Source organism: Delphinus delphis, chromosome 2 (genome assembly GCF_949987515.2).
Source record: "Delphinus delphis chromosome 2, mDelDel1.2, whole genome shotgun sequence".
Classification (NCBI taxonomy): domain Eukaryota; kingdom Metazoa; phylum Chordata; class Mammalia; order Artiodactyla; family Delphinidae; genus Delphinus; species Delphinus delphis.
In genome coordinates this window covers 4,706,328-4,729,535 of record NC_082684.1, presented here as the reverse complement: position 1 = coordinate 4,729,535, position 23,208 = coordinate 4,706,328, and the positions used below count along the sequence as shown (strand labels likewise).

The 23,208-nt window shown below is 37.5% G+C and overlaps 3 long non-coding RNA genes, 13 other non-coding genes and 1 pseudogene across 17 annotated transcripts; all 17 read left to right on the top strand.

Moving 5' to 3' along the window:
- Positions 1 to 5,870: 5,870 nt before the first annotated feature.
- LOC132419414 (uncharacterized) lies at positions 5,871 to 11,627 on the top strand. 2 transcript variants are annotated; one of them, XR_009518195.1, is made up of 6 exons: positions 5,871 to 5,959; positions 6,746 to 6,821; positions 8,524 to 8,607; positions 9,906 to 9,991; positions 10,526 to 10,590; positions 10,766 to 11,627. It is a non-coding gene; the product is annotated as an uncharacterized lncRNA (long non-coding RNA). The 2 variants fall into 2 exon arrangements; XR_009518194.1 differs by having other exon boundaries at positions 10,526 to 11,627.
- LOC132421396 (small nucleolar RNA SNORD113/SNORD114 family) lies at positions 6,386 to 6,459 on the top strand. Its single transcript, XR_009518651.1, has one exon. It is a non-coding gene; the product is annotated as a small nucleolar RNA SNORD113/SNORD114 family (small nucleolar RNA).
- On the top strand, positions 7,161 to 7,233 carry LOC132421425 (small nucleolar RNA SNORD113/SNORD114 family). Its single transcript, XR_009518678.1, has one exon. It is a non-coding gene; the product is annotated as a small nucleolar RNA SNORD113/SNORD114 family (small nucleolar RNA).
- On the top strand, positions 7,923 to 7,995 carry LOC132421418 (small nucleolar RNA SNORD113/SNORD114 family). The gene has a single exon (XR_009518671.1). It is a non-coding gene; the product is annotated as a small nucleolar RNA SNORD113/SNORD114 family (small nucleolar RNA).
- On the top strand, positions 9,341 to 9,414 carry LOC132421435 (small nucleolar RNA SNORD113/SNORD114 family). Its single transcript, XR_009518686.1, has one exon. It is a non-coding gene; the product is annotated as a small nucleolar RNA SNORD113/SNORD114 family (small nucleolar RNA).
- Positions 10,325 to 10,395, top strand: LOC132421385 (small nucleolar RNA SNORD113/SNORD114 family; annotated as a pseudogene).
- Positions 11,289 to 11,363, top strand: LOC132421408 (small nucleolar RNA SNORD113/SNORD114 family). The gene has a single exon (XR_009518663.1). It is a non-coding gene; the product is annotated as a small nucleolar RNA SNORD113/SNORD114 family (small nucleolar RNA).
- Positions 11,628 to 11,773: 146 nt separating the features above from the next.
- Positions 11,774 to 15,649, top strand: LOC132419412 (uncharacterized). The gene is made up of 3 exons (XR_009518193.1): positions 11,774 to 11,928; positions 12,474 to 12,581; positions 15,572 to 15,649. It is a non-coding gene; the product is annotated as an uncharacterized lncRNA (long non-coding RNA).
- LOC132421424 (small nucleolar RNA SNORD113/SNORD114 family) lies at positions 12,502 to 12,573 on the top strand. Its single transcript, XR_009518677.1, has one exon. It is a non-coding gene; the product is annotated as a small nucleolar RNA SNORD113/SNORD114 family (small nucleolar RNA).
- On the top strand, positions 13,428 to 13,501 carry LOC132421434 (small nucleolar RNA SNORD113/SNORD114 family). The gene has a single exon (XR_009518685.1). It is a non-coding gene; the product is annotated as a small nucleolar RNA SNORD113/SNORD114 family (small nucleolar RNA).
- A 316-nt stretch (positions 15,650 to 15,965) lies between the features above and the next one.
- Positions 15,966 to 16,040, top strand: LOC132421404 (small nucleolar RNA SNORD113/SNORD114 family). Its single transcript, XR_009518658.1, has one exon. It is a non-coding gene; the product is annotated as a small nucleolar RNA SNORD113/SNORD114 family (small nucleolar RNA).
- A 1,593-nt stretch (positions 16,041 to 17,633) lies between these two features.
- On the top strand, positions 17,634 to 17,705 carry LOC132421369 (small nucleolar RNA SNORD113/SNORD114 family). The gene has a single exon (XR_009518631.1). It is a non-coding gene; the product is annotated as a small nucleolar RNA SNORD113/SNORD114 family (small nucleolar RNA).
- An 879-nt stretch (positions 17,706 to 18,584) lies between these two features.
- LOC132421377 (small nucleolar RNA SNORD113/SNORD114 family) lies at positions 18,585 to 18,659 on the top strand. The gene has a single exon (XR_009518637.1). It is a non-coding gene; the product is annotated as a small nucleolar RNA SNORD113/SNORD114 family (small nucleolar RNA).
- A 1,257-nt stretch (positions 18,660 to 19,916) lies between these two features.
- On the top strand, positions 19,917 to 21,652 carry LOC132419411 (uncharacterized). The gene is made up of 3 exons (XR_009518192.1): positions 19,917 to 19,992; positions 20,646 to 20,723; positions 21,622 to 21,652. It is a non-coding gene; the product is annotated as an uncharacterized lncRNA (long non-coding RNA).
- On the top strand, positions 20,429 to 20,501 carry LOC132421395 (small nucleolar RNA SNORD113/SNORD114 family). The gene has a single exon (XR_009518650.1). It is a non-coding gene; the product is annotated as a small nucleolar RNA SNORD113/SNORD114 family (small nucleolar RNA).
- Positions 21,653 to 22,087: 435 nt separating the features above from the next.
- LOC132421376 (small nucleolar RNA SNORD113/SNORD114 family) lies at positions 22,088 to 22,159 on the top strand. Its single transcript, XR_009518636.1, has one exon. It is a non-coding gene; the product is annotated as a small nucleolar RNA SNORD113/SNORD114 family (small nucleolar RNA).
- An 881-nt stretch (positions 22,160 to 23,040) lies between these two features.
- On the top strand, positions 23,041 to 23,115 carry LOC132421397 (small nucleolar RNA SNORD113/SNORD114 family). The gene has a single exon (XR_009518652.1). It is a non-coding gene; the product is annotated as a small nucleolar RNA SNORD113/SNORD114 family (small nucleolar RNA).
- The last annotated feature ends 93 nt before the right edge of the window (positions 23,116 to 23,208 follow it).

Here is a 23,208-nt window from a genome sequence, read left to right as displayed (position 1 = left end):
GAAAAATGCCAGTGGTAGTTTGATAGGGATTGCATTGAATCTGTAGATTGCTTTGGGTAGTAGAGTCATTTTCACAATGTTGATTCTTCCAATCCAAGAACATGATATTTCTCTCCATATGTTTGTATCATCTTTAATTTCTTTCATCAGTGTCTTATAATTTTCTGCATACAGGTCTTTTGTCTCCTTAGGTAGGTTTATTCCTAGGTATTTTATTCTTTTTGTTGCAGTGGTAAATGGGAGTATTTTCTTAATTTCACTTTCAGATTTTCCATCATAGTGGATAGGAATGCAAGAGATTTCTGTGCATTAATTTTGTATCCTGCTACTTTACCAAATTCATTGATTAGCTCTAGTAGTTTTCTGGTAGCATCTTTAGGATTCTCTATGTATAGTATCATGTCATCTGCAAACAGTGACAGCTTTACTTCTTTTCTGATTTGGATTCCTTTTATTTCTTTTTCTTCTCTGATTGCTGTGGCTAAAACTTCCAAAACTATGTTGAATAACCGTGGTGAGAGTGGGCAACCTTGTCTAGTTCCTCATCATAGTGCAAATGGTTTCAGTTTTTCACCATTGAGGATGATGTTGGCTGTGGCTTTGTCATATATGGCCTTTATTATGTTGAGGTAAGTTGGCTCTGTGCCTAATTTCTGGAGGGTTTTTATTATAAACGTGTGTTGAATTTTGTCGAAAGCTTTCTCTGCATCAATTGAGATGATCATATGGATTTTATTCTTCAGTTTGTTAATATGGTGTATCACATTGATTGATTTGCGTATATTGAAAAATCCTTCCATTCCTGGGTTAAACCCCACTTGATAATGGTGTATGATCCTTTTAATGTGCTGTTGGATTTGTTTGCTAGTATTTTGTTGAGGATTTTTCCATCTATGTTCATCAGTGATATTGGCCTGTAGTTTTCTTTCTTTGTGACATCTTTGTCTGGTTTTGGTATCAGGGTGATGGTGGCCTCGTAGAATGGGTTTGGGAGTGTTTCTCCCTCTGCTGTATTTTGTAAGAGTTTGAGAAGGATAGGTGTCAGCTCTTCTCTAAATGTTTGAAAGAATTAGCCTGTGAAGCCATCTGGTTCTGGGCTTTTGTTTGTTGGAAGATTTTTAATCACAGTTTCAATTTCAGTGCTTGTGATTGGTCTGTTCATATTTTCTATTTTTTCCTGATTCAGTCTTGGCAGGTTTTGCATTTCTAAGAATTTGTCCATTTCTTCCAGGTTGTCCATTTTATTGGCATAGAGTTGCTTGTAGTAATCTCTCATGATCTTATATTTCTGCAGTGTCAGTTGTTACTTCTCCTTTTTCATTTCTAATTCTATTGATTTGAGTCTTCTCCCTTTTTTTCTTGATGAGTCTGGCTAATGGTTTATCAATTTTGTTTATCTTCTCAAAGAACCACCTCTTAGTTTTATTGATCTTTGCTATCATTTCCTTCATTTATTTTTCATTTATTACTGATCTGGTTTTTATGATTTCTTTCCTTCTGCTAAGTTTGGGGTTTCTTTTGTTTTTCTTTCTCTAATTGTTTTAGGTATAAGGTTAGGTTGTTTATTTGAGATGTTTCTTGTTTCTTAACATAGGATTTTATTGTTATAAACTTCCTTCTTAGAACTGCTTTTGCTGCATCCAATAGGTTTTGGGTCGTCCTGTTTTCATTGTCATTTATTTCTAGGTATTTTTTGATTTCCTCTTTGATTTCTTCAGTGATCTCTTGGTTATTAAGTAGTGTATTGTTTAACCTCCATATGTTTGTACTTTTTAGAGATTTTTTCCCCTGTAATTGATATCTAGTCTCATAGTGTTGTGGTCGGAAATGGTACTTGATACAATTTCAATTTTCTTACATTTACTGAGGCTTGATTTGTGACCCAACATATGATCTATCCTGGAGAATGTTCTGTGAGCACTTGAGAAGCAAGTGTATTCTGTTGTTTCTGGATGGAATGTCCTATAAATATCAGTTAAGTCCATCTTGATTAATGTATCATTTAATGCTTGTGTTTCCTTATTTATTTTCATTTTGGATGATCTGTCCATTGGTGAAAGTGGGGTGTTAGAGTCCCCTGCTACGATTGTGTTACTGTCGATTTCCCCTTTAATGGGTGTTAGTATGTGCCTTATGTATTGAGGTGCTCCTATATTGGGTGCATAAATATTTACAATTGTTATATCTTCCTTTTGGATCAATTCCTTGAAAATTATGTAGTGTCCTTCTTTGTCTCTTGTAATAGTCTTTATTTTAAAGTCTATTTTGTCTGATATGAGAATTGCTACTCCAGCTTTCTTTTGATTTCCATTTGCATGGACTATCTTTTTCCATCCTCTCACTTTCAGTCTGTATGTGTCCCTAGGTCTGAAGTGGGTCTCTTGTAGACAGCCTATATATGGGTCTTGTTTTTGTATGGATTCAGCCAGTCTACGTCTTTTCGTTGGAGCATTTAATCCATTTTCATTTAAGGTAATTATCGATATGTATATTCCTATTACCATTTTCTTAATTGTTTTGGGTTTGTTATTGTAGGTCTTTTCCTTCTCTTGTGTTTCCTGCCTTAGAGAAGTTCCTTTAGCATTTGTTGTAGAGCTGGTTTGGTGGTGCTGAATTCTCTTAGCTTTTGCTTGACTGTAAAGGTTTTAATTTCTCTGTCAAATCTGAATGAGATTCTTGCTGGGTAGGGTAATCTTGGTTGTAGGTTTTTCCCCTTCATCACTTTAAATATGTCCTGCCACTCCCTTCTGGCTTGCAGAGTTTCTGCTGAAAGATCAGCTTTTAACCTTATGGGGATTCCCTTGTGTGTTATTTGTTGTTTTTCCCTTGCTGCTTTTAATTTTTTTTCTTTGCATTTAATTTTTGATAGTTTGATTAATATGTGTCTTGGCGTGTTTCTCCTTGGATTTATCCTGTATGGGACTCTCTGTGCTTCCTGGACTTGATTAACTATTTCCTTTCCCATATTAGGGAAGTTTTCAAGTATAATCTCTTCAAATATTTTCTCAGTCCCTTTCCTTTTCTCTTCTTCTTCTGGGACCCCTATAATTCAAATGTTGGTGTGTTTAATGTTGTCCCAGAGGTCTCTGAGACTTTCCTCAATTCTTTTCATTATTTTTTCTTTTTTCTGCACTGTGGTAGTTATTTTCACTATTTTATCTTCCAGGTCACTTATCTGTTCTTCTGCCTCAGTTATTATGCTATTGATCCCTTCTAGAGTATTTTTAATTTCATTTATTGTGTTGTTCATCACTGTTTCTCTGCTCTTTCATTCTTCTAGGTCCTTGTTAAACATTTCTTATATTTTCTCCATTCTATTTCCAAGATTTGGATCATCTTTACTATCATTATTCTGCATTCTTTTTCAGGTAGACTGCCTATTTCTTCTTCATTTGTTAGGTCTGGTGGGTTTTTACCTTGATCCTTCATCTGCTGTGCATTTCTCTGTATTCTCATTTTGCTTAACTTACTGTGTTTGGGGTCTTCTTTTCACAGGCTGCAGGTTCGTAGTTCCTGTTGTTTTTGGTGTCTGTCCCTAGTGGCTAAGGTTGGTTCAGTGGGTTGTGTAGGCTTCCTGGTGGAGGGGACTAGTGCCTGTGTTCTGGTGGATGAGGCTGGATCTTGTCTTTCTGGTGGGCAGGTCCACGTCTGGTGGTGTGTTTTGGGGTGTCTGTGGCCTTATTATGATTTTAGGCAGCCTCTCTGCTAATGAGTGGGGTTGTGTTCCTGTCTTGCTAGTTGTTTGGCATAGGGTGACCAGCACTGTAGCTTGCTGGTCTTTTGAGTGGAGCTGGGTCTTGGCATTGAGATGGAGATCTCTGGGAGATTTTTGCCGTTTGATATTACATGGAGCTGGAAGGTCCTTTGTGGACCAATGTCCTGAACTTGGCTCTCCCACCTCAAAGGCACAGCCCTGATGCCTGGCTGGAGCACCAAGAGCCCGTCATCCACATGACTCAGAATAAAAGGGAGAAAAAAAAAGAAAGAAAGAAGAAGATAAAAGTTATTAAAAAATAATTATTAAAAAGTTTTTTAAAGTAATAAAAAAAGAAAGAAAGAAAGAAGAGAGCAACCAAACCAAATCCACCAATTATAACAAGTGCTAAAAACTATACTAAAAAAAAAAAAAAAAAGAAACGGACAGACAAAACCCTAGGACAAATGGTAAAAGCAAAGCTATACGGACAAAATCTCACACAGAAGCATACACATAGACACTCACGTAAAGAGAAAAAGGGGAAAAAAGAAATATATATATATCGTTGCTCTCAAAGTCCACCTCCTCAGTTTGGGATGATTCATTGTGTATTCAGGTATTCCACAGATGCAGGTACATCAAGTTGACTGTGGAGCTTTAATCCCCTGCTCCTGAGGCTGCTGGGAGAGATTTCTCTTTCTCTTCTTTGTTCGCACAGCTCCTGGGGTTCAGCTTTGGATTTGGCCCCGCCTCTGTGTGTAGGTCACCTGAGGGCATCTGTTCTTCGCTCAGACAGGATGGGGTTAAAGGAGCCGCTGATTCGGGGGCTCTGGCTCACTCAGGCCAGACAGAGGGAGGGGCACGGAGTGCGGGGCGAGCCTGCGGCGGCAGAGGCTGCTGTAATGTTGCGCCAGCCTGAGGCGCGCCGTGTGTTCTCCCGGGGAAGTTGTCCCTGGATCCCAGGACTCTGGCGGTGGCGGGCTGCACAGGCTCCCCGGAAGGGGGGTGTGGACAGTGACCTGTGGTCGCACACAGGCTTCTTGGTGGTGGCAGCAGCAGCCTTAGCATCTCCTGCCCGTCTCTGGGGTCTGCGCTGTTAGCCACGGCTCACACCCGTCTCTGGAGCTCCTTTAAGCAGCGCTCTTAATCCCCTCTCCTCGCGCACCAGGAAACAAAGAGGGAAGAAAAAGTCTCTTGCCTCTTCGGCAGGTCCAGACTTTTCACCGGACTCCCTCCCGGCCAGCTGTGGCGCACTAACCTCACTGGCTGTGTTCACGCCGCCAACCCCAGTCCTCTCCCTGCGCTCCGACCGAAGCCCGAGCCTCAGCTCCCAGCCCCGCCCGCCCCGGCGGGTGGGCAGACAAGCCTGTCGGGCTGGTGAGTGCTGGTCGGCATGGATCCTCTGTGCGGGAATCTCTCCACTTTGCCCTCCGCATGCCTGTGGCTGCGCTCTCCTCCGCGGTCCCGAAGCTCCCCCTCCGCCACCCGCTGTCTCTGCCCGAGAAGGGGCTTCTAGTGTGTGGAAACCTTTCCTCCTTCACGGCTCCCTCCCCGAGGTGCAGGTCCTGTCTCTATTCTTTTGTCTCTGTTTTTTCTTTTCTCTTTTGCCCTACCCAGGTACGTGGGGAGTTTCTTGCCTTTTTGGAGGTCTGAGGTCTTCCACCAGCATTCAGTAGGTGTTCTGTAGCAGTTGTTCCACGTGTAGATGTATTTCTGATGTATTTGTGGGGAGGAAGGTGATCTCCACGTCTTACTCTTCCACCATCTTGAAGCTCCTCTCTCTGGCAAGTATTTTAGTAGCAATTGACCTATCTTGAATTTTCATGAATAATTTTTTCACTTATACCAAACACTGAGCCTTCATTTTACTTGGCCTTGTCATATTTTTGTTTTATGTAATAAATTTACTTGAGTTGTATTAAAAAAATAAAAGAAATAATTGGATAAAGGATATTACATCTTTGGCTAACTATCACATAGCCAGGGATAGTATATAGTCAATGTTACTGTTCTGGATCAGTAGTCAGTTCAATGTTGTTCTCTTCTTTTAGGAGATGAGACAAAGAATTATTAACATCAATTAGTAAATATTTAAATGCCTAATAAAATGAAATGTGGACAGCAATGATCAATAATGCTTCAATCTTTTTATCATCTGCTATGCTTTGTACTCCTCAGGGTGGGTACTGAATGCTGTTCAAGGTTCTGCCACTATCCCTGTGATCAAAAAATTTACGTTTGCATCTACATGTGCGGACCAGCGTAAGTAATAATTAAATTTCTTGTCGAGGCGACTAATGGCATTCACTATCGGGTACTTCCCTGGTGGTCCAGCGGTTAAGACTCCGTGCTTCCACTGCAGGGGGCGAGGGTTCAATCCCTCGTTGGGGAACTAAGATCCCATATGTTGCACCAGAAAATAAATATCTATGAAATATAGTGACAGAAGACCCACCATAGCCTGATAGTGAAGCTGGTGTTGACATGAAGCATGATGTTGATTAATTGATATATTAAACATTGAGGTCAAATAGAGAAAGAGATCTAGTCTCTGTGGGAAATAATTCTATAGACAGATCTTAGGAATTTTCAAGAAACTTCTTAGGTTTTTGTGATTTACGTGAATTTATTTTGCTATTATTTGTGAATGATTGAGTTAAACAAAAGATGAAGAATAAGGGTAAATTATGGACCAATGATGATGACTGGCGCATATGAGTCATATACAGTGAATATTACGTGTCGGGAGCTCTGAGGTCCAACTTAAAAAGAATCTAGTACGTTCACCCTGTTTGACATGTTCCATTGACATTTGTCACATATATGCAAGGATCTTTTTCTTGAACTTGTGGCCATAGACTTAAAAAATATTGTTATAAAAGAATCAATAGCAGAGTAAGGTTGATGTTTGATTAAGAGAAAAATAAATAAATATTACTATAAATTAATAAATACCTAAATTACTATGTATATGAATGGTAGAAAGTATGGATTAATGGTGTGAATGTCTCAATCTTTTTATTACCTTCTCTGCTTGGTACTCTTCAGAACAGATACTGGAGCTGATTTCAACTTCCACTATGATCAAGGTTACCGTACTGTCTCTGTCAGGAAAGAGACAAAGGTAGGTAATGGTCAAAGATCTTGTTTTGGTTTGGGTCTTCGTTTAAGGGTGTTCATGGTATTATTAAAAATTCTTAAATCAAAAAGTTAACTATTGTCAATGATAAATATGTATGAAACATGTTGATTAATCAATAATGTGTAACACTGAGATTGATTAACAGAAGAGATATGATCCATGTGGGAAATGCTTGTATAGACAGACTGTAGAATCTTGCTCTTGGTTTTTTTTGTGTGTGAATTATATACTTATTTTATTATTATCAAAGAATTAATAATTATTAATAGTTTAATCAATACAAACACCAATGAAGAAAATGACACCCTAATATGGAATAACATGACATTGATGACTACTGGTGACATATGAGTAGTGGATGATGAAAATAAGTGTCTGAAATGCTGAGATCCAATACACAACATAATGTGTTCGATCCTTCTTTTGGAAATGATCATATAGACAACTGTCAGAAATATACAAAGGTCATGTTCTTATATTAGATTCATAGATTTAATGGATCATAGATAGAACCATTAGAGAAAGATAAAAGTGAAAATGAAGCATTATTCAATCATGAACATATGTAGTGAGGCAAGATATATTATTAATAAATATTGAAAACAGTGAAGCCCTTTAAGAAATAAATGGATCAAGGGTGTTACTTCTTTGGCTAAGGATCATGTAGACATAGATAATTAACAGTCAGTTTCATTATTCTGGATCAGTTGCAAGGTTGAGGTTGTTCTCTTTGTTAATAGAGAAAATGTGTATATATAATGAAAAATTAATGAATACCTAAAAAATTGGAGTAAGTGATGTGGAAAGGAAGGACCAATGTAGATAAGGTCCTAACTTTTTTTTTTTTTTATAAACTGTTCTGCTCTATACTCCTCAGAGTGAACACCCTTGAGGGATTTAACCATCTTCCATGATCACAAGCTCTTTTGTTGCATCTATACATTAGAAGCATGGAGACCACTGTCAGTCAAAGTTCTCGTGTTGGTTTGGGTGGTTTGCTTAAGAGTAGTTACTGTATGATTAGTGTGAATTAATGAATTAATAAACAATTTAGAAATGAACAAAGAGAAATTGAGCCAATCCTGGACCAATGATGATGACTGATGATTTGAATCAAGGATGATAAATAATATGTGTCTGAAACTCTGAGGTGCAGCAAAAAGAAATCTGATGCATTAACTCTGTTTGTAAAGATCCTATAGATAAAAGTCAGGAATATACAAGGATCTTGTTTATTCTTTGTGTTCATTCATGCATTTTCACTTTACTGTTATCATTGGAGAAATGAAATAATCAAAAACCAAATATGTAAATAAATAAAGCTGAATGGGTGAATCCTTATCCAATTATAAAAATATGTGGTCATGCAAGAAATACTGTTAATAAATTTGAAAACAGTGAAGTCCAAAGAGAAACAAGTGGTGCATAACTGTTAAATCTTTGGCTAAGAATAATACAGACAATAATAAGATTATTTACTGTAATCAGTAAGTTTACTTACTGTAAGTCACTGCTCATTTTCTGTGTCAGGGACAAGTTTTAAGTTCACTTTTTTAAGAGAAAATGAAATAAACATACTCCAAATTAACGATTGTCTAAGTCACTAAAAATGAAATGCAGAAGCAAGGATCAATGGAGATTAGTTCTCAATATTTTATTATCTGCTCTGACCTGTACTTCTCAGAATGGATGCCCGTGAGCTGATTTAAGCATCTTCCATGGACAGGAGCCCTATGGTTGCATCTGTGTTAGGAGGATGGAGAACAATGTGAGTAGTAGTCAATGTTCTTGTCTTGGATTGAGCCGTATTTTTTTTAATTATTACTTTAAAAGGTATTATTTAAAAAATTAAATATAATAAAAAAGTCCAAGCATGCTAATGTCAAATACCATTGATACAAAACAATATGATTAATCCATATATGAAACACTGAGTTCAGTTAATGAAAGAGTTGGGTTTCAGGGGAAATGATTGTATAGATAAATGTTAGGGATATTCAAGACTCTTACACATAATTTTTTGTGTGATTTATTTATTTATTTATTTGGCTTTGTTGGGTCTTCGTTTCTGCGCACGGGCTTTCTCTGGTTGCGGCGAGTGGGAGCTACTCTTCATTGTGGTGTGCAGGCTTCTCATTGCAGTGGCTTCTCTTGTTGCGGAGAATGGGCTCTAGACATGCGGCTTCAGTAGTTGTGGCAAGCGGGCCCTAGAGCGCACAGGCTTCAGTAGTTGCAGCACATGGGCTCAGTAGTTGTGGCATGAGGGCTCTAGGGTGTGAGGGCTCAGTAGTTGTGACTTGCAGGCTCTAGAGCACAGGCTCAGTAGTCGTGGTGCATGGGCTTTGTTGCTCTGGACCAGGGATTGAACCCATGTCCACTGCATCGGCAGGTGGTCTCTCAACCACTGGGCCACCAGGGAAGTCCCTGATTTATGTTTATTTAAATAATAGGGAATTAATTAATAAACAAATGTAGAGGACAGTAGAGAAAACTGCCTTTCCTGGACCGTTGGCCATGACTTGAGGCATAGGAGTCATATATGGTGAATACCATGTGTCTGTAACCCTGATTCCACACAACGCAAAATCTAGCCTATCTTCTGTTATAAATGACCCCATGGGTCGATGTTAGGAAAATACAAACATTATATTCCTATTCTGGGTTAATAGATTTAGACATATTATTAATAATAAATCAGCAATCTAGCCATTAGAAAATGTAAAAAAACACATAAAAAGAAGAAGGCAAAGCATTGTTCACTAGGAACATATGTGGTCAGGCAAGAAATATTATTAATTAAATAGAAAACATTCATGCCCTTTAAGCAATAAACGAATAAGTGTTTTGCCCTTTTGCTGAAAGGATCATACAGACACTGATAAGTAAGAGTCAACATTGTTGATCTGGGTCAGTCTCAAGTTTAAGGCTTTCTTTTCTTAAGAGAAAAAGTACTATGTTATGAAAAATTAATGAATGCCTAAATGAGTAAATGAAATGTGGATAACAAGGATCAATGGAGATAAGGTCTGAAATTTTTTATCATCTTTTCTGCTCTGTACCTCTTAGAATGGGAGCACTTCAGCTGGTTGAAGGATTCTTCTATGGTCCTGAGAGCTCTGGTTGCATTCACGTGTTAGGACTGTGGAGACCATGTGAGTAATAGACAAATTTTGGCCTTAGTTTCAATATTTTATTTAAAGCTATTGACTGTATTATTGCAAGTTGTGAAATATAATCAATGAAATCCAAATAGCCCAGAGTGAAATATCGGATTAATATGAAGTATTATATTGATTTTTTCATAAAATGATAAATGAGAGTAATTAATGAAAGATGTTGACACAAGAATGATTCTAAATATATATTAGAGATTTCTAAGCTCTTTGGTGGTTCCAATGAATAACCATTTTTAAAATTATGATTACTGAATTATGAATTGAACAATAAGTAATATAGAAATGAATGAGTAAAAAGAGGTACGGTATTGGATCAGTGATGACTGTTGGTGGCGTATGAGTCGTGTACAATGAATACGTTCTGGAACTCTGAGGTCTGATGCAAAAGAAATGTCTTTGTTCTCTTCATGCATTTTCATTCTTTATTATAATTGAAGCAATGAAAGAATCAATAAACAAACATGTGGACAAATGGAGAGAAAGTCTCAATCTTTATCACCTTCTGTTTAGTACTTTTCGGAATAGAAGCTCAGAGTGATTTCAGCCTCTATTGTGATCAAGGTTATCATTTTCAGGTTGGTATAGGACAGAGACCCAGGTGAGTAATGACCAGTGTTCCTCTCTTGGTTTGGGTAATTTACTTAAGTGTTTTCATTGTATTCTAAAAAGTAATAAATCTAATCAACAGGTTAATAATGGCCCATTGATAAATATGACCTGAAACCTTATACTGATTAATTGATATTGTAGGGACTTTCCTGGTGGTGCAGTGGTTAGAATCTGCCTGTCAATGCAGGGGACACGGGTTCCAGCCCTTGTCCAGGAAGATCCTACATGCTGCAGAGCAACTAAGCCCGTGTGCCACAACTACTGAGCTGCGCTCAAGAGCCCACGAGCCACAAGTACTGAGCCTGTGTGCCTACAGCCTGTGCTCCGCAACGAGAGAAGCCACCACAATGAGAAGCCCGCGCACCACAACGAAGAGTAGCCCCTACTTGTCACAACTAGAGAAAGCCTGAGCGCAGCAACAAAGACCCAACGCAGCCAAAAATAAATAAATAAATTTATTTTAAAAAATTGATATTGTATAACATTGACATTCATTAATGAAAGAGTTGTAATCTATTTTGGTAATGATTAGAGAGAAGTTAGGGATATTCGAGTGTCTTGTTCTTTGGCTTTTGTTAATCATATATTTATTTTATTACTATCAATGAAGTAATGATTTAATTGATACAAATATATAAATGAATGGACTAAAATTGGGCTTAAATGAACCAATGATGAGGATTGGTAGAGGTTGAGGCACAGACAATGAATAATAAGTATCTGGAACCCTGAGGTCCAAGACAATACATGCTCTATTTTCATGTTTATTTGATCCTATGGACAGATGTTAGGAATGTATAATTTTCAAGTTCTTCAATTAAGTTTTAAAATTATTACTAGATCAATGAGAGCACTATTAAAGTTACATAAATAATAGATTACAAAGAAAAGATAAATTATGTTCTCATTATGAACATCTATGATGAGACAAGAAATATTAATAAAAATTTCCAGCACTGATGATCATTATGAAATAGATGGATCAAGGGTGTCATCACTTTTTCCAGATACCAGATAGACTTGAACAATTAGGAGTCAATTTTATTGTTCTGAATCAGTCTTAAGTATGAGCTTGTTCTTTCTGTTAAGAGAAAACAATTTCTACATTAAGAAAAAGTTATAAATTCCTAAATGACTGGGTAAAAGAAATGTACAATGCAAGAGTCAATGGAGATAAATTTTCTTTTTTTCTCATTGACTGTGCTTCATATTGTTCAAAATGGACACGTTCGCGCTGATGAAGCGTTATTCCATGGTGATGCACCTTATGATTACATCTCTGTATTAGAAGCACAGAGACAAATGTGAGTAATAGTCAAATTTCTCGTCTTAGTTTCAGTGATTTTTTTCCCCTGTGTATTCAGTGTATTACTTGAAACTTCCATATAGAGTAACAGAAGGCCAGTGTAGCTCAGTGATAAATATAGGCCTTCATTAAACACTAATTGATTAATGCATAGATGTATAATAGCATATAATTTAAAAAGAGGTACGTTGCTGTGAGAATGATCTATTTACAGTTAGCGATATCACGACTCTTCTTGGGTTTTGTGACTAATAATTTTAAAATTATTATGAGTGACTTACTGAATTAGTCAATAAACAAATAGAAATGAACAAAGAAAAGAGTAAAAAGTATTAAATTAATCAAAAACTTACTCATAATTCAATGATAAATATAAGAAATATTCTTTTGAATAATTGATAATGGGCAGGATTGAGGTCGGGAATTGGAAGAGATGGACCCTTAATGGGAAATGATTCTGTAAACTGAGGTTAGGGGTATTGAAGGGTGTTATTCTTGGAATATTTAGTGAACCATATATTATTTTATTATTCTTCCATGTAGAAGTGATGGAAGAAAAGAGACTCAGTGATGGAACAGTGATGATGATTGTGACGGGAAGAGTCCTGAATGATGAAAACATGTCTGAAACTCTGAGGTCCAACCCAGACCGTAAGTAGTCTCTTCCTTCTGGTGAAACTGTTTCTATAGAGAGATGACAGGAATATAAATAGGTCACATTTTTGTATGGATTTCGTAGACAGATTTGTTATTATTAATAGATCTATAATGAACCATTTAGCAAATATAGATGAACATAAGGAAAAACAGGGTGAAGCGAGACAAAAGATACTGTTAATAAATATTGAAAACACTGATGCCCATTAAATAAATGGGTGAGGGTCACCTGTTTGGCCAAGGTTAGATAGAAAGACATGCATAAGCAAGAGTCAGTTTAATTGTTCTGCTTCAGACAAAAGACTGAGATTTTCTTTTAACAAGGTAAAAAAATTAGAGAGAAAAAGTAATAAAAACATAAATACTGAGTAACAGAAATGCCGAAAACAAAGATAGTGGTGATTAGGTCTGAATAGTTTTATCATCTTCTGTGTTGCGTACACCTCAGAGTGAAGTCACTAGACGTGATTTAGAATCGTCCATGGATATGAGCTATGGGTTTGCCTCTGCGAAATAGGAGATGGAGATTACTGTGAGTCATAGTAGAAGTTCTTTCCTCTATGGTTTTATCAAAGTAATTCAATGTATTTAATAAGAAATGAGGAATATAGTAAAGAAGGAGACTGCATCTCAGTGTTGAGTATGGATATAAAATCCACTATATGGTTTAATACATATATAGAAAACAATGTACTAAAGAGAGATATATATTTAAGTAATAATTATTCTATATAGATGAAGGCTTTTCGTATTTTTTCTTGAATTGTATTGCTAAAAATAATTAGTGAATTTTTTATTTAATCAAAAAAAAAGATGTGTACATAGAAAAAGGACCAATGTTCGATCGATGATGATTTCTGTTCATCAGTATGAGTGATATAAAGTGAATACTTGTCTGGAATTTTGAGGTCCGATATTACATTAATCTATTCCATTCTCAACTCAAGAAGGCATCCTATAGGCAGGAATAAATGAGCTTAGTTTGGTCTTGTGTTCATATTTTTCATTCTATTATTAAAATAGGAAAATGGGAGAATCTATAAATACATATGTAATTAAAAATAAAGGTGAATGATCTGTATACCTTCTTGGGAGAAATGTCTATTTAGATCTTATGCCCATTTTTTGATTGGGTTGTTGTTATTTATTTATTATTTTTTAAATTAATATGTATTGGAGCATGGTTGCTTTACAATGTTGTGTTAGCTTCCACTGTACAACAAAATGAATCAGAGCTGCATGAGCTGTTTGTATATTTTGGGGACTAATCCCTTGTTAGTTGCTTGGTTTGCAAATATTTTCCCCCATTCTGAGGGTTTTCTTTTCGTTTTGTTAATGGTTTCCTTTGCTGTGCAAAAGCCTTTAAGTTTAATTAGGTCCCATTTGTTTATTACTGTTTTTATGTTCATTAGTTTAGGAGATGGATCAAAAAAGATCTTGCTGCAATTTGTGTCACAGAGGGTTCTCCCTATGTTTTCCTCTAAAAGTTTTACACTATCTGGCCTTACATTTAGGTCTTTAATCCATTTTGAGTTTATTTTTGTGTATGGTGCTAGGGTGTGTTCTAATTTCATTCTTCAACATGTAGCTGTCCAGTTTTCCCAGCACCACATATTGAAGAGACTGTCTTTTCTCCATTGTATATGTATACTTGCCACTTTTGTCATAGATTAGGTGACCATAAATGCGTGGGTTTATCTCTGGACTTTCTATCCTGTACCATTGATCTATATTTCTGTTTCTGTGCCGGTACCATACTGTTTGATGACTATAGCTTTCTAGAAGAGTCTGAAGTCAGGGAGCCTGATTTCTTCAGATCTGTTTTTCTTTCTCCAGATTGCTTTGGCTATTCATGGTCTTTTGTATTTCCATACAAATTGTAAAGTTTTTTGTTCTAATTCTGAAAAAAAAATTGGTAATTTGATAAGGATTGCATTGAATCTGTAGATATCTTTGGATATGTAGCCATTTTCAGAATATTGATTCTTTCATCCAAGAATATGGTATATCTCATCATCTGTTTGTGTCATCTTTTATTTCTTTCATCAGCATCTTATAGTTTTCTAATTACAGGTCTTTGGCTTCCTTACGAAGGTTTATTCCTAGCTATTTTATTCTTTTTGATGCAACGGTAAATGTGATTGTTTCCGTAATCCCTATTTATGAACTTCCGTTGTTAGAGTATAGTAATGCAAGAGATTTCTGTGTATTAATTTTGAATCCTGCAACTTTTCCAAGTTCATTGAAGAGCTCTACTAGTTTTCCGGTATCATATATATGATTTTGTATGTATAATATAATATCATTGGCAAATAGTGACAGTTTTACATTTCCTTTTCCAATTTGGATCACTTTTAATTCTTTTCTTCTCTGATACCAGTGGTTAGGGCTTCCAAAACTATGTTGAATTATACTCAAATAAAAAATTTAAAATATTAGGTGAGCAAAAAAATACCAATTTCCAATTACGGGAAATATGGGTGGAGACAATAGATAGCTAGTGGGAAGCAGCCGCATAGCACAGGGAGATCAGCTCGGTGCTTTGTGACCGACTAGAGAGGTGGGATAGGGAGGGTGGGTGGGAGGGAGATGCAAGAGGGAAGAGATATGGGGACAAATGTATATGTATAGCTGATTCACTTTGCTATACAGCAGAAACTAACACACCATTGTAAAGCAATTATACTCCAATAAAGATGTTTTTAAAAAAAAGATATACCAGTAATATGTCAAGCAAAGCCAGAATTTCAATTATAAAGCCAAAGGACATGACTGTTACCACTTAGGGTAAGGACGAGGGTCAGGAGAAGTGGTTGACAACCTTCATATTCTGGCGCAGTGGCAAGATTGAAGATTCCTTTTCAACAGATTTCACATATCCTCAACATTAGGGATTGCCTAAATAATGATGTGAATGCGGAAGCAGGGATAAGTGGAGAGTGTCTCCACCATTTTTATCTTCTGCTTTGTTTTATACTCCTCAGAGTGGGTGCACTGGACCAGAAATGAGGATTCTTCCTTGAGTGCCATCCTAGGATGGCATCTTTGTCATAGGAGCCCGGACACCCATGTGAGCATCATCTAGTTCCTAGTCTGGGGGTGGGTGGTTTCTCAAAAAGTAATGACTAAGCTAAAAAAAATGAGTGAAAGAAAATTAAAGGAGGACATCTTTATCCCATTGATAAACAAGGAATTGTTGTGAAGCAAAAACCTGATAATAAATATGAGAGAGATATAATGATGTGAGAATGGTTATAGAGACAGGTGAGTGATATCGAGGTCTCGCTGGGTTTGGCAAACCCTAGTGTCAAAATTTGCATTAGTGAAGTAACGCATGCATCAGTGAAACATATAGAATGAAGAGAAAGTCATCTTTTCTGGATCGATGATGATAACTGCCAGCGCATGAGTCGTGGATGACGAATAATACATGTCTGGATCTCTCAGGTCCAATACACAAGACATGTGGTCTGTCTCTTCATGCGTATTCACTGGTTATGCTAATTGAGCCAATGAAAGCATCAGTAAACAAATCTGCTGGTTCATGGAGAGAAAGTCTCAATCTCGGTCATTACCTTCTCTGTTCGGTACTTTTCAGAATAGAAGCTCAGGCGATTTCAGCCTCCATTTTGATCAAGCTTCTCCTTTTCAGGTTGCTATGGGACAGAGACCCAGGTGAGTCATGGCCAGGGTTCCTGTCTTGGTTTGTGAAATTTGTTTAAGTGTTTTCATTGTATTCTCAAAAGTCATTGATATATATCAAAGGGTTGATGATGGCCCGTTGAAAAATAAGCCATGAGAGCTTATGCTGATGAAGTGATCATCTAGATCCTGGAAATGCATTAAGGAAAGAGATCACATGTATGGTGATAGTGATTGGATAGAAGTTAGGGATATTTGCAGGTCTTGTTCTTGGGTTTGGGGTATTCATGTCTTTCTTTCATTAGTATCAATGGTATAATGATTTATTTGATAGAGATATGTCAATGAACGAACTAAAATTGAACCCAAGGAGACCAACAAACAAGGTGGGTAGAGGATGAGGCATGGGCAAGGAACTATAAGTATCTGGAATTTGAGGGCCAAGAAGGATACATACTCTGTTTTCTACATTGATTTCTTCCTATGGACAGATGTTCAGAATATATAACATCATGCTCTTAGTTTGGGTTACTTAATTTAGATTTCATATTATTAATCGATAAGTGATAGAACCGTTCAAAATATGTAAATAGTAGATTAAGAAGAAAAAGTCAGTTAATTCCTACTGTGGACACATGTGGTCTGGCAAGAAGCAATCCTAAATATTTCCACTGGTGATGACCATTAATAACAAATGGATCTAGGAGGTCAGCTGTTTGGCCAAGCTTCATGTGGATGTGAATAATTAAGAGTCAATTTTATTGTTCTGGGGTGCTCTCAAGTTTGACGGTATTTTTGTTTGTAGAAAAAGAAAAATCTCTGCGTTATGAAAGAGTGACCAGTTCCTCATGATTGAGAACATTAAATCTGGAAAGAATGCATCAAAGTCCATAAAGTTTCCTTTCTCTCTCTCTCTTTTGTTTCATCGACTGTGCTTTCTATTGATTAAAGTGGGCATGTTCGAGCTGATCAAGCCTTCAGTATTCCATTGTGAGGCACCCTATAATTGCAGGAACCCATGTGAGTAATAATCAAATTTCATGTCATGGTTTCTGTTATTATTTTGTCCCTATGTGTATGCATTCAGTATATTACTAGAGACATCCCTATAGGAAAATAGAAGGCCAGTCAGCTCAGTGATAAATGTTACATTTTATGAAATATTAATTGCTTACTGCCCCAATGAAAAAAACAAGGCAAAACAAAACAAACCACAACAAGACAAAATCAGCATTGTGATTTACAGGTGAGACACACTGCTGTGAGAATAAATTATGGAGAGAAGAGGGATATCATGACTGCCCTTAGGTTTCGTGATTAGTAGGGTTTTCAATACCTATGAGAGATTTATTGCCTCAATCAGTACACGATGTAGAAATACGTGAAGAGAAGGAGGGACACTATTGGATCGATGATGACTACTGGTGGCGTATGAGTCATGTACAATGAATATGTGTCTGGAACTCTGAGGTCTGATGCAAATGGAATCTAGTCCATTGTCCTATTGGTAGTGACCCTAGAGGCTGAAGTCAGGAATGAATGAGGGTCTTCTTTGCAGTCTTTGTGTTTATGCCTTTTCATTCTGTTTGTACAATTGAAAAACTGAGGCTCTCTTCATAAATATATGAATAAAACTAAAGATGAATGATGGAAAACAATTTCCAGTCACAGAAATTTGGGTGGAGATGAGATATACGATTAATACATCAAGGAAAGCCTGAAATTCAATTAGAAAGCCATGGCACATGACTGTTACCACTTACGGTAATGAGGTGGGGGCCAGGAGAAGTGGTAGACAACATTCATATTCTGGCACAGAGGCAATATTGAAGTGGTTCCTTTTCAAAAGCTTTCGTATATCCACTACATTAGGGATTTCCTATATAATGATGTGAATGTGGAAGCAGGGATGAGTGGAGAGTGTCTCCACCATTTTAATCTTCTGCTTTGCTTTATACACCTCAGAGTGGATGCATTGGACCAGAAATGAAGATTCTTCCTTGAGTGCCAGCCTAGGATGGCATCTTGGTCGTAGGAGCCAGGAGACCCTTGTGAGCATCATCTAGTTCCTAGTCTGGGGATGGGTGTTTTCCCTAAAAGTAATGAGTATATTAACAAAATGGTGAAGGAAAATGAGAGAATGGTATCTTTATCTCATTGATAAACAAGGAACTGTTGTGAAGCAAAATGCTGATAATAAATATGAGAAAGATATAATGGTGTGAGAATAGTTCAAGACAGGTGAGCGATAGCGAGGCCACATGGGGTTTTGCGAACCCCAGTGTCAAAATTCGCATTAGTGAATTAATGCATGAATCAGTGAACCGTACAGAATGAAGAGAACGTCATCTTTTCTGGATCGATGTTGATAAATGCCAGCGTATGAGTCGTCGATGATGAATAATATGTGTCTGGAACTCTGAGGTCCAATACAAAAGAAATGTGGTCTTTCTCTTCATGCATTTTCATTGGTTATGCTAACTGAGCCAATGAATGCATCAAGCAACAAATCTGCTGATCCATGGAGAGAAAGTCTCCATCTCGTCATCACCTTCTCTGTTTGGTACTTTTTAGAATAGAGACTCAAGGTAATTTCAGCCTCCATTTTGATCAAGTTTCTCCATTTCAGGTTGCTATGGGACAGAGACCCAGGTGAGCTTTGTCCAGGGTTCCTGTCTTGGTTTGGGGAATTGATTTAAGTGCTTTCATTGTATTCTCAAAACTCATTGACATATTTCAAAGGGTTGATGATGGCCCGTTGTAAAACAAGCCATGAGAGCTTATGCTGATGAAGTGGTCATCTAGATCCTGGAAATTCATTAAGAAAAGAGATCTCATGTATGGTGGTAGTGACTGGAGAGAAGTTAGGGATATTCGCAGGTCTTGTTCTTGGGTTTTGGGTATTTGTGTCTTTCTTTCATTAGTATCACTAAAGTAATGATTTAATTGATAGAGATATATAAATAAATGAAGTAAAATCCGACCCAAGGGGACCAACGATGAAGATGGGTAGACGATGAGGCATCGGCAAGGAGCCATAAGTATTTGGAGGCCGGACGGCAAAGAAGGATACGTACTCTATTTTCTACATTGATTTCTTCCTATGGACAGATGTTCGGAATATATGATGTCATGCTTTTATTTTGGTTACTCAATTTAGTTTTCATACTATTAATCGATCAGAGATAGAACCCTTCAAAATAAGTAAATAGTAGATTAAGAAGAAAAGGTCAATTATTGCCTACTGTGGACACATGTGCTTCAGCAAGAAGTAATCCTATGGACGGCCACCAGTGATGCCCATTAATAACAAGTGGACCTAGGAGTTCCAGTGCACATGGAATCTAGTCCATTGTCCTATGGGAAGTAACCCTAGAGGCAGAGGTCAGGAATGATGAGGGGTTTCTTGGTGGTCTTTGAATGCATGCCTTTTCATTCTGTTCAACAATTGAAAAACTGAGGCTGTCTTCATAAATATATGAATAAAAAAAAATGAACGGCAGCAATTACCAATCATTGAAATATGGGTGGAGGCGAGATATACCATTAATATATTAAGGAAAGCCTGAATTTCAATTAGAAAGCCATGGCGCATGACTGTTACCACTAGAGTAAGGAGGAGCAGGCCAGGATAATGGGTAGAAAAACTTCATAATATGACACACCGGCAAGATTGAACTGGTTTCTTTTCAACAGATTTCACATATCCGCTGTGTTAGAGATTGCCTAAATAACAATGGGAATGTGGAAGCCGGGATGAGTGGTGAGTGTCTCCACCATTTTTATCTTCTGCTTTGCTTCATACTCCTCAGAGTGGATGCACTGGACAAAAAAAGAGGCTTTGTCCTCGAGTACCAGCCTAGAATGGCATCTTGGTCATGGGAGCCCGTGTGAGCATCATCTAGTTCCTAGTCTGGGGGTGGGTGTTTTCACTAAAAGTAATGACTATGCTAACAAAATGGGTGAAAGAAAATCGAAGGAGGGCATCTTTATCCCACTGATAAACAAGGAACTGCTGTGAAGCAGAAAGCCGATAATAAATATGAGAGAGATATGATGATGTGAGAATGGTTCTAGAGACAGGTGAGCGACATTGAGGCCTTGCTGGGTTCTGCAAAACCTAGAGTGTCAAAATTGGCATTAGTGAAGTAACGCATGAATCAGTGAAACATATTGAATGAAGAGAAAGTCATCTTTTCTGGATCAATGATGATAAATGCCAGCATGAGTCATCGGTGATGAATAATATGTGACTGGAACTTTGAGGTCCAATACAAAAGAAATGTGGTCTTTCTCCTCATTGGTTTTCATTGGTTATGTGAATTGAGCCAATGAAAGCATCAATCAACAAATAGGCAGATCCATGGAGAGAAAGCCTCCATCTCGTCATCACCTTCTCTGTTTGGTACTTTTCAGAATAGAAGCTCAAGGAGATTTCAGCCTCCATTGTGATCAAGGTTCTCCTTTTCAGGTTGCTATGGGACAGACACCCAGGTGAGCTATGGCCAGGTTTCCTGTCTTGGTTTGGGGAATTGGTTTAACTGTTTTTATTGTATTTGTAAAAGTCATCAATATATATAAAAGGGTTGACGAAGGCCTGTTGATAAACAAGCCATGAGAGCTTATGCTGAAGAAGTGATCATCTAGATCCTGGAAGTTCATTAAGGAAAGTGATCTCATGTATGGTGATAGTGATTGGAGAGAAGTTAGGGATATTCGCGGGTCTTGGGTATTCATGTCTTTTGTTCATTAGTATCACTGATGTAATGATTTAATTGATATATATCAATGAATGAAATAAAATTGGACCCAAGGGGACCAACGATCAATTTGGGTATAGGATGAGGCCTGGGTAGGGAACCATAAGTATCTGGAAGCCTGATGGCTGAGAAGGATTCATACTCTGTTTTCTCCATTGGTTTCTTCCTATAGACAGATGTCTGGCATATATAAAGTCATGCCCTTTGTTTGGGTTACACGATTCTGATTTCGTACTGTTAATAGATCAGTGATAGAATGGTTCAAAATATGGAAATAGTATATTAAGAAGAAAAGGTCAATCATTGCCTACATTGGACACGTGTTCCAGCAATAAGTAATCCTAAAGATTACCACCACTGATGCCCATTGATAACAAATGGACCTATGAGGTCAACTTTTTGGCCAAGCATCATTTAGATGTGAATAATTAAGAGTCAGTTTTATTGTTCTGGGTCGCTGTGAAGTTTGAGGGTATTTTGGTGTGTAGAAAAAGAAAAATCTCTGCATTACGAAAGTGATCAATTCTCCATGACTGAGAACATTAAATCTGCAAAGAAAGCGTCAAGGTCCATAAAGTTTCTTTTCTCTCTCTCTCTTTTCTGTCATCGACTGTTCTTTCTACTGATTAAAGTGGACACATTCGAGCTGAGCAAGCTATCAGTATTTCACGGTGATGGCATCTTATCATTGCCAGAACCCATGTGAGTAATAATCAAATTTCATGTCATGGTTTCCATTATTTTTTTGTCCCTCTGTGTTGCATTCAGTGTATTATTGGAAAGATCCCTATAGGAAAACAGAAAGCCAGTGCAGCTTGGTGATAAATGTTACATTTTACGCAACATTAATTGATTACTGCCCCATGAAAAAAACAAAGCAAAGCAAAACAAAACAAAACAAAACAAACCACAACAACCCAAAACCAGCATCGTGATTTACAGGAGAGAATACTACTGTGAGAATGAACTATGGAGAGAAGAGGGAAGTCCTGACTGCCCTTAGGTTGTGTGATTAATGGGTTTTCAATATTTATGAGAGATTCATTGCCTCAATCAGTACACAATGTAGAAATACGCAAAGAGAAGGAGGGACAGTATTGGATAGATGACGACTACTGGTGGCGTATGAGTCGTGTATGATGAATACGTGTCTGGAACTCTGAGGTCCGATGCAAATGGAATCTAGTCCGTTGTGCTATTGCAAGTGACCCTAGGGGCTGAGGTCAGGAATGAATGAGGGGCTTCTTTGTAGTCTTTGTGTTCATGCCTTTTCATTCTGTTCATACAACTGAAAAACTGAGTCTCTCTTCATAAATATGTGAATAAAAATAAAGATGAATGGCAGAAAACAATTTCCAATCATGGAAATATGGGTGGAGATGAGCTATACCAGTAATATGTCAAGGAAAGCCTGAGTTTCAATTGGAAAGCCATGGCACATGACTGTTACCACTTAGGGCAAGGAGAAGGGGACCAGGGGAATTGGTAGACATCCCTCATATTCTGGCACAGCAGCAAGATTGAAGTGGTTTTTATTCAACAGATTTCACACATCTGCTACATTAGGTATTGCCTAAATAACGATGTGAATTTGGAAGCAGTGATGGGTGGAGAGTGTCTCCACCATTTTTATCTTCTGCTTTGCTTTATACTCCTCAGGCTGGATGCACTGGACCTCAGGAGGATTATTCTTTGAGCGCCAGCATAGGATGGCATCTTGGTCATAGGAACCAGGAGACCATTGTAGGCATCATCTGGTTCCTAATCTGGGGGTGGGTGTTTTCACTAATAGTAATGACTATGCTAACAAAATGGGTTAATGAAAATTAAAAGGAGGGACTCTTTTTCCCATTGATAAACAAGGAACTGTGTGAAGCAAAAACCAGATAGTAAATATGAGAGAGATATAATGATGTAAGAATGATTCTAGAGACAGGTGAGTGATATCGAGGCCTCAGTGTGTTTTGCAAACCCTGGAGTGTCAAAATTGGCCTTAGTGAATTCACACATGAGTCAGTGAAACATATAGAATAAGAGAAAGTCATCTTTTCTGGATCGATGATGAGAAATGCCAGTGCATGAGTCATCGATGACGAATAATACGTGTCTGGAACTGTGAGGTCCAATAGAAAAGAAATGTGGTCTTTCTTATGTGTTTTCTTTGGTTATGCTAATTGAGCCTGTGAAGGCATCAGCCAACAAATCTTCGGATCTATGGA